General features: G+C 35.3%; 1 protein-coding gene across 1 annotated transcript in view; it reads left to right on the plus strand.

Annotated features, from left to right (window-relative positions):
- Positions 1 to 303: 303 nt before the first annotated feature.
- The window catches only part of LOC121370690 (acetyl-CoA carboxylase-like), a 106,439-nt gene continuing 94,518 nt past the window's right edge, over positions 304 to 12,224 (plus strand). The window contains exon 1 of the mRNA XM_041496096.1: positions 304 to 432. The gene's annotated coding sequence lies outside the window, so the exon portion shown is untranslated. The remainder of the gene's footprint in view (positions 433 to 12,224) is intronic.

Below are 12,224 nucleotides of genomic sequence, written 5' to 3' on the forward strand. Positions count from 1 at the left end.
CATTTTGTTCATTTATTTATTAATTATTCATTCTTTTAGTAAAATTGGGAAAAGTGGGGGAAAACCCACAAACAAGAAGGAAAAAACCTACCCCCCCAACCCCCCCAAAAAACCCAATAAAAAAACCCAACAAAAAAACAACAACCCCCCCCCCCCCCCCACACACACAAAAAAAGAACAACGCAAAAGACAACTCCGCAAAAGAAAAAAAAAATTATACTTTTTTTTAATGTAATGTACGGTAAATAGAGTAAAACGTGGTTTTGTTTTTCCCACGTTATCAGTTGCTTCCGGTTTAATGCAGTTCCGTTTTCTTCCGGCAAACTGACTGGATGTGGTGAAGTGTTGTCAACGAAAACAGTTCCAAGAAGCCTTAAAAAACAAGGATGTGACACTTTTCGTTCTGTTCACTTTGGGAACCGCCGGTAATTGGTAAGACATACTAATTGTTTGTTAACGTAATCGTTCGAAAATATCCACCCACCCCTCGAAAAGCCTGACGTACGTTTTAAAAAGTAAAATCAATCATTTAAAGGGGTGAATGGGATTTTTGTGTGCTTTTTAATTTTTTTAATTATTATTAGGTCTATTTAAAAAAACCTGTTTTAGACAGCAATGCCACTGGACTTGACTACCGACACCATGTAACATGTTAAGTGTATATTATTTAAAGCCGCACACCCTAGTTCCATCCAGCGAAAATAAATTATAATTTGGTTAATCTACAAACCTGTAACACACTTAGATCATGTTTTTATCAAATGGAGTGAAAAAGCAGGTTTTATATCGATAAATACCATGGGAATCCCCATGTCCCAATTGCTGGAAATAATTTTGAAAGTTAGTATTCTGATGTCACCGGTAGAAGCACAACAATGCCTACGTCACGACAAATTTCACAGACTTGGGGTGCGTTCGTTTCACCTCTCCTGGACATGTTCCAACTGTTCTGTCCTGGTTGTATCCCCTCTCCAGATATCGTAAGACTTAGCAAAATTATTGGTTTTAAGGGTTTGTAACGTTTTGTATTGAGACACTTACTTGTCTGAACTTTATTGTTACTGAAAATGTTCACGAACTGTGAAGAAAAATCTCACAAATGAACAACAACAAATCGGATATTGATTGCGCGAACCGTGCACGAGAAAACAAACCGAACCAAAATGATAACGGTCACGTGATATACCAATGTCTGTGACATTAAAAATAGATTGGACCTCACTTGCTTAACGTTTTTTTCTCGACAACATGTTTTGTGAAAAAATGCATTTCGTGGTTTTACAAATATTAGGATTACCAAAAAGCACTTCAGGTGAATGGAAATGTAAGTAAAGTGCAATTTTATTTGTGAAAAATGGGGTTTAATAGCAAAAACAACGCTGTAATGGTTAACAAATAAACGTAACTATGGTGTGTCCCTTTAATATTTGCCAACTTCATACAATGTAGCCAGAACGGACATGGAAAGTTTGCTAAATAAAATAGTACCATCTACTTCCCAAATTGCAAGGGCGGGAAGTAGCCCACTGGTAAGTCGTTCGCTCGATGCACAATCGGTCTGGGATCAATCCCTGTCGGTGGGCCCATTGGGCTATTTCTCGTTCCAGCCAGTGCACCACAACTGGTATATGAAAGGCTGTGGTATGTACTACCCTGTCTTTGGGGTGGTGCATATAAAAGTTCCCTTGCTGTTAATCAAAACTTTAAAAGAGTAGCCCATGAAGTGGCGACAGCGGGTTTTCTCTCTCAGTATCTGTGTGGTCCTTAACCATATGTCTGACGCCATATAACCGTAAAAAAAAAATGTGTTGAGTGCGTCGTTAAATAAAACATTTCCTTCATCCTTGCCAAACTGCGTTCACTTAACGACAAAAACACGAATATGATATTTACGGAAATACTATTCTACATTTTTCAGTTACGATGCGTGAAACATTTGAAGTATTTATAGATGGCAATCGGTGAACATAAAAAATCAACAGAACAAATCCATTCTAGTATGCATATCATTCAGGCGCATGCATATCTTACAATTAATGCATGTGCGGTTCGTCATTTTCCATTATTAAGATCACTATATGGAAATATATATGTTTCTGAAATTTGTACAGTGGACACGATGTGGTCCGGTCCGCATTTTACCAACACCCATTGCTAAAAGTTGATGTCAGTACAGATAGGCATTACGTTCATACCAGTGAATAGATTGTAAAATATCAATTTTCATTCAATTTCAAATGAATTGATTCGTAATTAACATAACTTATTTTCTTTAAATTATTTACAATTGTTATGAATTGATTATGAATACTATTCACTACAGTAGAGGCACAAAAATGTACCATACCTTTTGCAGATCGAATTTCATAATTGGAAACAAATTCTAACAATAGGGGGCTCAAAAATAATCGAAATTAAATGATTTGACCTTGTTGACCTGGCACGTGTGAGGTTATTGACATGCACAGAATGTAAATTCATCTTCCTCCATTTCAACTCAATTTCTACAAGTCAAGTGGACCCGATATCTGTAATTTTAAGGAATAAACAAAAATGACTTAGCAGAAGTAATGGATTTATGGGTTTGAAAGTTTTGTATTTAGATACTTACTTGTCTGAACTTTACTGTCAATGAAAATGTTCACAAACTGTGAAAAAAACCCTCACAAATGAATGACAAGCCGACGACAACAAATTGGATGCTGATTGCACTAACCGTGCACGAGAAAACAAACTGAACAGAGTTGGAAGCATAACACATTTAGGTAGCACTATACCAATTAATTTCCGGCTGGGTCGAAGTTCGAGGTGCACCGAACTTTTGATAGAGAAGTTAACACCACAAGTCCTGTGATTGGTTATAAATGTGAGTGTGTTGGTTGTAAAAAAAATTAGTTTCACCTGGGCTAAAAATGTATACAATTTTAATTCATCTAGTACCACTGTGTCAAGTAGCCTTGTGCTTGGAACATGTATGGGGTACATGTAAAAAAACAAAGGACTCAAATTTTGTGCGAAACTAGGGGTGTTGTAAAAACATCTGGTTATACCGAAAATGAGCCATGAAAGGTACTTTGAGGTAGGGGTTGTAGTATTGATATTTATGGGTCATAGTTTCGTTGATATATTGCATATAGTGTTTTTAAACACAAACGTTAACACGGTCGCCTATGGGATTTTAATTGGTATAGTCCAACCTTTAGGGACGTTGATGATAAATAGAGGGAAGCAACTCTCCCTGCACGTTAACAAAAGTATTGACTTAATGTACGCCCTGCACTACATACAATGATACCTTTTGGTAACTAAATAATAAATAAATGACGAATAATTCCTTTAGCAGTACTCTTATCCTGTTCAAGTCGTTGTCTCTATTAACCCACTGGGCTATTTCTCGCTCTAGTCAGTGCCCCACAATAGAGAAATTTGCACATCAAATGCCGTGGTATGTGTTATCCTGTCTGTGGGATGGTGCATATAAAAGATCCCTTGCTGTTAATCGAAAAAGAGTAGCCCATGAAGTGGCGACAGCAGGTTTCCTCTCTCAATATCTGTGGTCCGTAACCATATGTCTGACGCCACATAACCCGAAATAAAATGTGTTTAGTGTGTCTTTAAATAAAACATTTCTTTCCTTCTATTAAGTCGTGCCATTTAGAATTTTCACCCTTTTTTTAGAGTAATACACCACCTATGTTCCAAGTCTCAAAGTCTGATGTGTAGACGGTCATGTAGCTAAGACATTTTAAGTATTCTTTGTTACATTTTACCTTAAAAATTCTTTTTTCTACACAGGAACCAAAATAGGTCAGAAACATATTTCAATTAAAACATTTGTAGTTTTCTTAATTTATGGCGATCATGCCCAAAATATATATTGAAGTGTCGTGTGCATATTTATTTGACATGTTAGTTAGTGACGTCAGTAAAAAATTTCACAGGTCAGTCATTTTTCCAAGCAAATAAGGGTGCTAAAATTTGAAAACATAAACTAAGGATGTAGATCAATAGAGTTTTACTTTAAAAATATGGCTATTACTACAATATATATCAGTCTTCACCATGAGGAAAATCAAGGCGAGCTGAAGATCACTCTCCTGAAATGGTGCTAGGCGAGCAATCACTCTCCTCAATAAATATATTTATAATATTTACTAAATAATGCCGGGAGATATTACACTTAGTCACCATACTCGTGCCGTTGATGTAGTTTGTGACGCTCGCTTTACAAATCCCCCTGACGTTTGGGTGTTTTAAAACACTGTCCTTGTATTTTGCACATAATTTGCACCAAACAAAATTGACTTAACTTCTACCACTTTTCTCTATGATTTTGTAACCAAAATGGTCAGTCATCGGCAATGCTTTTAATATTTTTAATTCCATGGAATTACCTTTTTCCGCCATTGTTCCTCCTCGAAAAAACACACACACTTGAATCGTTCCGTTTCCACTCATTGAGAACACTTCGGTCGATATTGGGCCGTTGTAATGTTTCATTTGGAATATCTCGGCCCGTCACGATTTCTCTGGTATCAGCCAAGATGTTCTGAGTCGTGATGTTTGTAGATTCTGTCGAGGAGTTCCAAATGAGTTTCCGTGATAATTCGTAAACACACGAATGGTACAAACAAAGAGTTTCAAATAAAAACGTCAGTTCAAGATTGTTACTACACAAATAAACACAACAGTTCGCAATAGTTCCTGCGCATATTTATTTGTGAGATAGTTTTTTGTGTCTGATTTGTGAGATAGTTTTTTTGTATCAAAATAAAAGTAAGAAAAGGAACTAGAAGTTTCAAACAAAATTAATTAAAGTTTCTTGCAATTATGTAGATTTTTCTGCATTGTTGGTTCAAGTAACAATTTAAAAGTTTCTTCAACTGATAATTATAACAAAGCAGTTTTAAAATATACTAATACAAAAATCAAGTACCGCAAATCTTCAGGGACACATGCTACAACTAAGGTAGACAGTCACTCTTTGCATCCTGGTTTTGGCTTCGTACACAATTAATATAATATATCCAATGGTACATTTTTTATATGATATATTTGATGAAAGGTACTTACAATTTTTTCATCTTATAAAATATAAACTTAGTATTTTGTACAGAATTATGACCTGTAAACAGTGTTGTCTGCTTGTTATAGAATTTTGACGGGTCAAGGTTAAAGGAGAGGACAATTAAGGCATTTGGCCTGGTATGCATATTCAACGATATATAATGCACATTATTGCTTAATATCAACACGTATAATCGTATAGTTAATTAATAAAATGGTTAAATGTGACGGCTATTGTATATAACGGGCGCAGCCATTTTGTACCATCTTAGTAACATTTTAGTGAGTACGCCCTCTGGCGAGCTGGTGGTTACGTAATACTTAACGCGTCACGTCAGGAATGAGCCTTAGAACTAGAGAAACACAATCTACCTGGTTTTTGCGGGATGATAAATAGTCGTACATTGCAATGTTCTGTAATAATACACATCCCAGTAAGCCAGCAATAAGTATATCCAGCACTATATATATTATTTTTCAATACAAAATAAAATACCATTGTTAAAGTGGCTACACAACAAGTCGAAACAATTAACAATGTTTTGCCCATGCATTAACCTACGTACTGAAATGATACACAGTGTTTTCTTAGTTAATCGGTCTATGCTATTAGTTGCTTCTAACTGTGATTCCTGATTGGCAGGTGTGTATTTGATTGGTAACCAGACGAGCCAATTAATTGACGCTGTCTAGACACAAAAATACATACCGGTATTGTGGAATATTACCTGTCGCCCCTAAAATTGTAATGGACATGGTTTATTACTGTAAATAGTTCTGTAAAACTATTGATTAAGTAGACTTTTCCATCTAAAACCACAGAACTGACCAATTACGTAGTCCCAAAGAAAAGAAAATTATCACTTTGGTATCGTGGGTTGTCGTTTTTAGGCCTAATAGTGTACATTTTTCCTTTGGATTATTAAACAGAGAAAAATACTATAACCCCATTTTGTTCCGTTAATGAAACTTGAAATATATTTAGCTAAATAGTTTATTATATTAGGCCGAAAAAAATTAAATTACTTGTTTCCTATTACATGCTGGAAAAATATAGGGTAGGTAGGTAGGAAAAACATTTTCTTTTGGAAAATAATTTTATTTATGGATATTAAATAAAGGTGTTGACTACCGGTATCCAAAATAGCCTCTGCGTGTATAGAAATGCATTATGCAAACCAACAATACCATTCATCACAGTGTTTTCCCTAGAAATGAAGTAAGGCATGGTAAAGTGACGTTTTGGGGGCATATTTTATGTGCAGTTTTAAATATAAGGGCTTTTTTTTCCCATTATACAATTTTCAAAAGGACAAAAACCTTATGGCCATTTTATTTTCTATATCTATTTCATAACTTAATTAAAAAAAGGAAATATGTAGTACTATCCACATAGGTGTGTTTAAAGGCTTCTTTTTACATGGGCAACTTATAAATTTATAAAAGGCAAGGCATTTTGATTTTGAGGGCAACATGGTGCTAACCTATCTGTGGGAGAGTACATACAAAAGATCCCTTGCTGTTTAATAATAGGCTTTACTCTCATACTAATATGTAACTTCTGTACTGGTCCATGACAGACTTGGTTGAACCTTAATTGGATAGAAACCAGTAAATAAGTTATATTTTTTTTAATGAAAACTGAAAAGAAGGATTCTATATTTATAATAACAGTAACATTTAAAAAAAAATGTTATGAATATTATCTTTCCTAGTGTATCTAAGAAATGGTAGACTTACCAATTTTATAATTTGCAATGTTAGTTTTATTCTGTATGCATCCAGTATTAAAGTACACACTTGGTTTGAAGCAATCAATTGCAGGCATGTGCGCAGGGGTGGGTGGTTGAGGGTCAAACCCCCCCCCCCCCCCCCTGCTCGAGGCGAAAAAAAAATCGTATCCCGATTTTTAATATAATTTATTTCCAAAAAAATGTTGTCAGAAAGCATCTCGGCTAGCCAGCAGAAAACACCTCAGAATAGCCCTAGAAGGGGTCAATTTTTCAATTTTTTTTGGGGGGAGGACCCCACAGACCCCCCCCTCCCCTGCAAAATTTCCTGCGCACCCCCCTGAATTGGTCCAATAAATAGAAATACAGTACGAATGCTCAGGATGCTCAAATGAATGTTGAAAAGTAGTTTGTTTTATTTAACGACGCCACTAGAGCACATTGATTTCTATCTTTAATGTCATCCGCTATTGGACGTCAAACACATGATCATTCTGACATTGTTTTTAGCGGAAACATGCGAAGTTCCCAGTGACCACTTACAAAAAATAACGAAACGCATCGAGATCTTACTGACATATTTAATCATTTGATTTGGCAGTAAAATCCATCAGTATCGGTAAGCATTCCCTCCCCTAGTTTATTAGAAGGTCACTAAATTTCTACAAGGCCAGTTTGTCGCTGGAGTAAATCATTAAATATAGTTATTATTATTATTATTATTAATCGGAACACCTCGCTACGCTAGATGTAGAGTAAATCAGAAAAGATCGCATATATTCGTGAAAACTATTTTCCGACTCTTCGTCCGATATCTCACGAAAGTTACCGAACTTCAATTTGTAGGAAAGTAACTCCATCAATCAATTGTTAGAAGAAAACATTTCGTGGCTAACGGGTCGCCAATAAAACTAAAGTTGCGACAGTAAAACCACCGATATACGTCTGCAAATCGGAAAACACAGTAGGGTTATCCCCTAAATGACACCAAATTAGTGCTTGTGATAGTTTTGGAATGTTTTCGTGGAAGTCGTTGTTATATTAAAAAAAACATTTTTGGATATACAAAAAAAGTTTTAGGGTCGGCAGGTTCAAATTAGGGTCGGTCGGGTAACCGGAAACAAACAATATTTTATGATACACCTTATTACGTCATTATGCTGTTTTACAAGTCAGGTTGATCAAAGAGAAGCACCTTGTCGAAAATGACTGCTTTTGTTTACACTGTACATACAGGAGATGGTCAGGAGCTGATGTCACTTTGCCCCAAGCTATCCCACCGGACGTCACAAAAATGAAACAAAATGGCTGCCCCCAGTTAGCAGGAATAATCATGGTTTTTTTTTATTAACTCTAAAATTACGCGTTTTTCATTTGCTAAAGTGTCAGTATGTGTTGGTGGTTCGGGTATGCATCTTTCCAACACATAAGGCTCTTGTTTGAGTTGACCCTACCTTTAATACACCAGTTTCTGTTTTAATGTGGCGAAGCATTATAATAATTATGCAGCTAATTTTGAATTTGAATGACATCAGTATTTCAATGACATCACTTTGCATCTCCTTACAGTAACAATAAACTGGGTACACGACGTAGTGCAACATTGCTGTTTTTAGTTTGAACATAAGTACTAATGCACCTGAATTACTGCAAATATTTCTACACATGGGCCATCATTGAAGGCATAGTCAATTCCCCACACATACTTGTCTGTTCCACTAGATGGACAGTACGTAGTCTAAAGTTATTTTGTTTAGTTCATCTTCTATATATAGGATCACTATTGGCTGTATGTCCAAATTTGTAAAAATTGTAACCATAAAAAGGGTCTGACCTCTGTGATCAATCTGCCTTTAGAATGTTTAAAAATGCAAAAGCTAGTTCTCTTCAATATATATCCACTAAATAACAGTGTTCGAGATTAAATTTCTTGGCCAGTATCCCAATTGGATAGTAACATTCCAAAATCTGTTATCCCACCTGAGAATTTTGTATTATATGGCATCCCAGTGGGATACTGGGTTCTTGGAGTCTGGTATCCAAAATTAAATTCTGGTATCCCCAGGATATTGGGATACCGTTAATCTCGAACACTGAACACTAGTAAGTACATGTATGGGGAAGAAAAAAGAATTGACCACAATGAATGGCACCTATAATGACCTATAGCAATTTTGAAATAATTTTGCCATTGGCAAAATGCTCACCGACAGCAATTTGGAGCCTGCCTGCAGCTATTTTAAACCAGTAACCTTTGCAATAGTTATAAAAAACTAAAATTATTCCTTCAACTGTTGACAGTAATATATTTATTCAGCAGCAAAAAACTGCCATCGGTAAAGTCCTTGACCTGCAGCAATCTGCTGGTATATCACAATGATGGCAATTGCCACTATTTTCCTCTAACCGCAGGCATCCAAATAGTTGTTAAGTGCTCTAAAACTGTAATCTAAAGTGTCGCCATTTATTTTTGAAAACCCAGTGTATTATTCTTCTTTTTTTCTTCAAATATCACATAATTTGAATTGCAATACTTACAAGAAATTATTTTTCAAGTGCGTTAAATTATATTATATGAAATAACACAAATTTAACAACAATGCAACACTTTTTAAAAAGTTTCTATTTTATTTATTAATGTGTTATATTACTGATTAAATTTGTGACTGAAAGTATTATCATTATGGTAATACTATAAGCCTTTAAAACTAATACAATTTTTACTGAAAGTTTTTTTTTGGAAGGGGTTTACACATGTAAATAAATATTAGATGTACCTGTTTGTTAATGTTTAATTTCAATCATTTGTTTTTATGCTTCATTGATTCACATACTTACCCAGGGCTTGCACAGAGTTCGACAAATCCGCTAGCCCGATGCCCGTGGCTAGTGGTTTTTAAGTTCGGGCTAGTAAGAAATACAAAACCCCCCTATTTATCGCTCGATCGTGTGTTTTTTGTTGTTTTTTTCTCTCGGCTGAAATTTCGTTTAATAAATTTGATTGTGACGTTTGTCATCGAATAATATCAACAATGCAATCAGTATATAATAATAATATTAATAATCTGCTTGAACTAGGTCTGCAAACTGCAGTAACATGCTATCTCTACATCGCCACAGTTACAGCATGCATTGTTTACTTTTCTCTTTCATGTTTCTGGCACAGAAAATAAGTCTAATGACATGCGTGTTTTGATTGGTTGGACACGTCACGTGGTAGTTAATCTCGCACATATGTTTTAGGCTAAGAACTTGGAAATCACCAATCGCGACGACAGGTTAATCTCAGTCAAGTAAACCCCAGTCATGCTTTGAATTTCAGTGTTTGTTTTATTTACCTATTGTTTTCAAATTTAACACTTCGCTGACATGTGGTTGTCGGCAATCAGGAAAACAATTTACTTTAATGGTAACCGCACATGCAATGACTGCTTGGCCTATTACATGTATGATGTAGCGGTCTGGATAATGTGTTACAGCTGCCGATACCTTTTTTGTTCATTAATTAACAACAGATTAGATGTCGCCGTTATATTCTTTTGATATCGGTATGACACGGAATAATGCCGTGTATTTGAGCAACTGGCATCACCGTTCCCGGCGACATAAATAGTAGGGCCCTAAATATATAACCCACTACCGAATACACTGAACCATCTTTTACCGTGTGTCACACTGTCATACCCTCATTTAAATTTAATTATTTTGATAGTGGGTTTAGATATCAACCATGAGTTTGCTCAATTATTTTTCCCCGGGGGAAGGGCAAAAGCGAAAACGGAACAATGACAATGGATCACACTTGACAAAAAACCAAATGTACAACACGACAAAAACCCTGAAAGTTACAACATGATTTATGTGTTTGTTTTATTTTACTGTTATACTCGTAAATGTGTAATGTTACAAAAATTATATAAAAATCCAGTTATAATTGATCAGGAATTTGGGCTAGTGCTTTATCTTAGTGGGCTAGTGGTTTTCACAAACCAAAGTGACTTTTCTAAATATTTGTCATACTCTGCCAGAGCAATTTTTAAAAGAATTGCAATGGGAAAAACAGTCTACAGATGGCAGTTTTGATCCTGTCTATGGCAATTTTTTTAAAAGTGACATTTGCAACAAATAAATCTGACTGAAAGGCTATCTGGTTATATGTAGACATCTTTTAAATGTGCAAATGTTAAATATTGGCAGATAATGTACACCAGGTGTAGGGCCTATATACACTTCACTATTGTTGAGGAGCTTTACTGATGGCACTTTTGTGCTGTCGGTGATGCTCTCTACATATAGCAATTTATATCTCAACGATGGCAATTGCCTTTGGTGCCTCCGTTAAGTTCGAGCCCTGCTTACCTTCCTTTGTTTTATACTAAATTATTCCCATCAGCAAAATAATAAATTTAAATGCTTCAAGGAGAAATAGTCATAGAAATGATTATTGTTTTTGCAAGCCAGTATCATAGCAGCAGTTTGACTGCCTGAAAGGGCACAGCTTAGTAAATGGCATGCAACTGCTTCATGTTTATTTGTTGTTGCCATCTTGGATTGAAGCAATCAGGCCTTGACCGTAACGTTATAAAATTCAGTAGACCTCAGTAAAAATTGGTAGCCCAATAATTTTAATAAATTAAAAAAGAAAAAAGAAAAATCATTTATTTTGATTTAAAGATGTTGTTTTAAATGGGATTTTTAGGTGTTTAAGCATCTTGTTACTTGTGGAGTAATGGGATGTGCAAACAAAATCTAGTAGCCCGACAGACGTCTGGTAGCCCGACAGACGTCTGGTAGCCCGAGCAACAAATCAGTAGCCAAAACACCCTAGGCTACCACTAAGGTCAAGCCGTGGCAATGATATATTATAAAGTGAATGCGAGAAATTAATTTATTGCACATTAATTTAAAAAGAGAATACTGGATGATTTTCTGTTTGATACAAACAAGTTGTTTAAAAACATATCCAATGAGCGAAAACTCGTTGGATAAGTTTTTAAACAACAAGTTGTAAGATAAAGTGTATCAAACGGACATGAATATAATATTCTATTTCTTACATACCTCGAAACATTGAAAAAATAAACAATATAATGAACCAAATTATGTTGTTACAGAATTTAGCCTAACTGGATCATGGCGTATGGATGCTTGGCTTTAAGCATACATACCACGTCATAACCAAATAACTACTGTACTAACAGATCTGTTTTCCTTAAAAAATAGAGCACTCTAAAACATTTGCCAACCACTTGAAAAATGAAATTGAGGAAAAGCGAGCATTTGGTGTGGTGAAGCATTGTAATAATACAGCTAATTTTGAATTTGAATGATGTAAGTAACCCAATGACGTCACTTTACATCTCCTTACAATAACACTAAACTGACCTCAGAAACGATCTCCAACCTATGTTGTATATGATTTTTATA

Source organism: Gigantopelta aegis, chromosome 4 (genome assembly GCF_016097555.1).
Source record: "Gigantopelta aegis isolate Gae_Host chromosome 4, Gae_host_genome, whole genome shotgun sequence".
NCBI classification, from domain to species: Eukaryota; Metazoa; Mollusca; class Gastropoda; order Neomphalida; family Peltospiridae; genus Gigantopelta; species Gigantopelta aegis.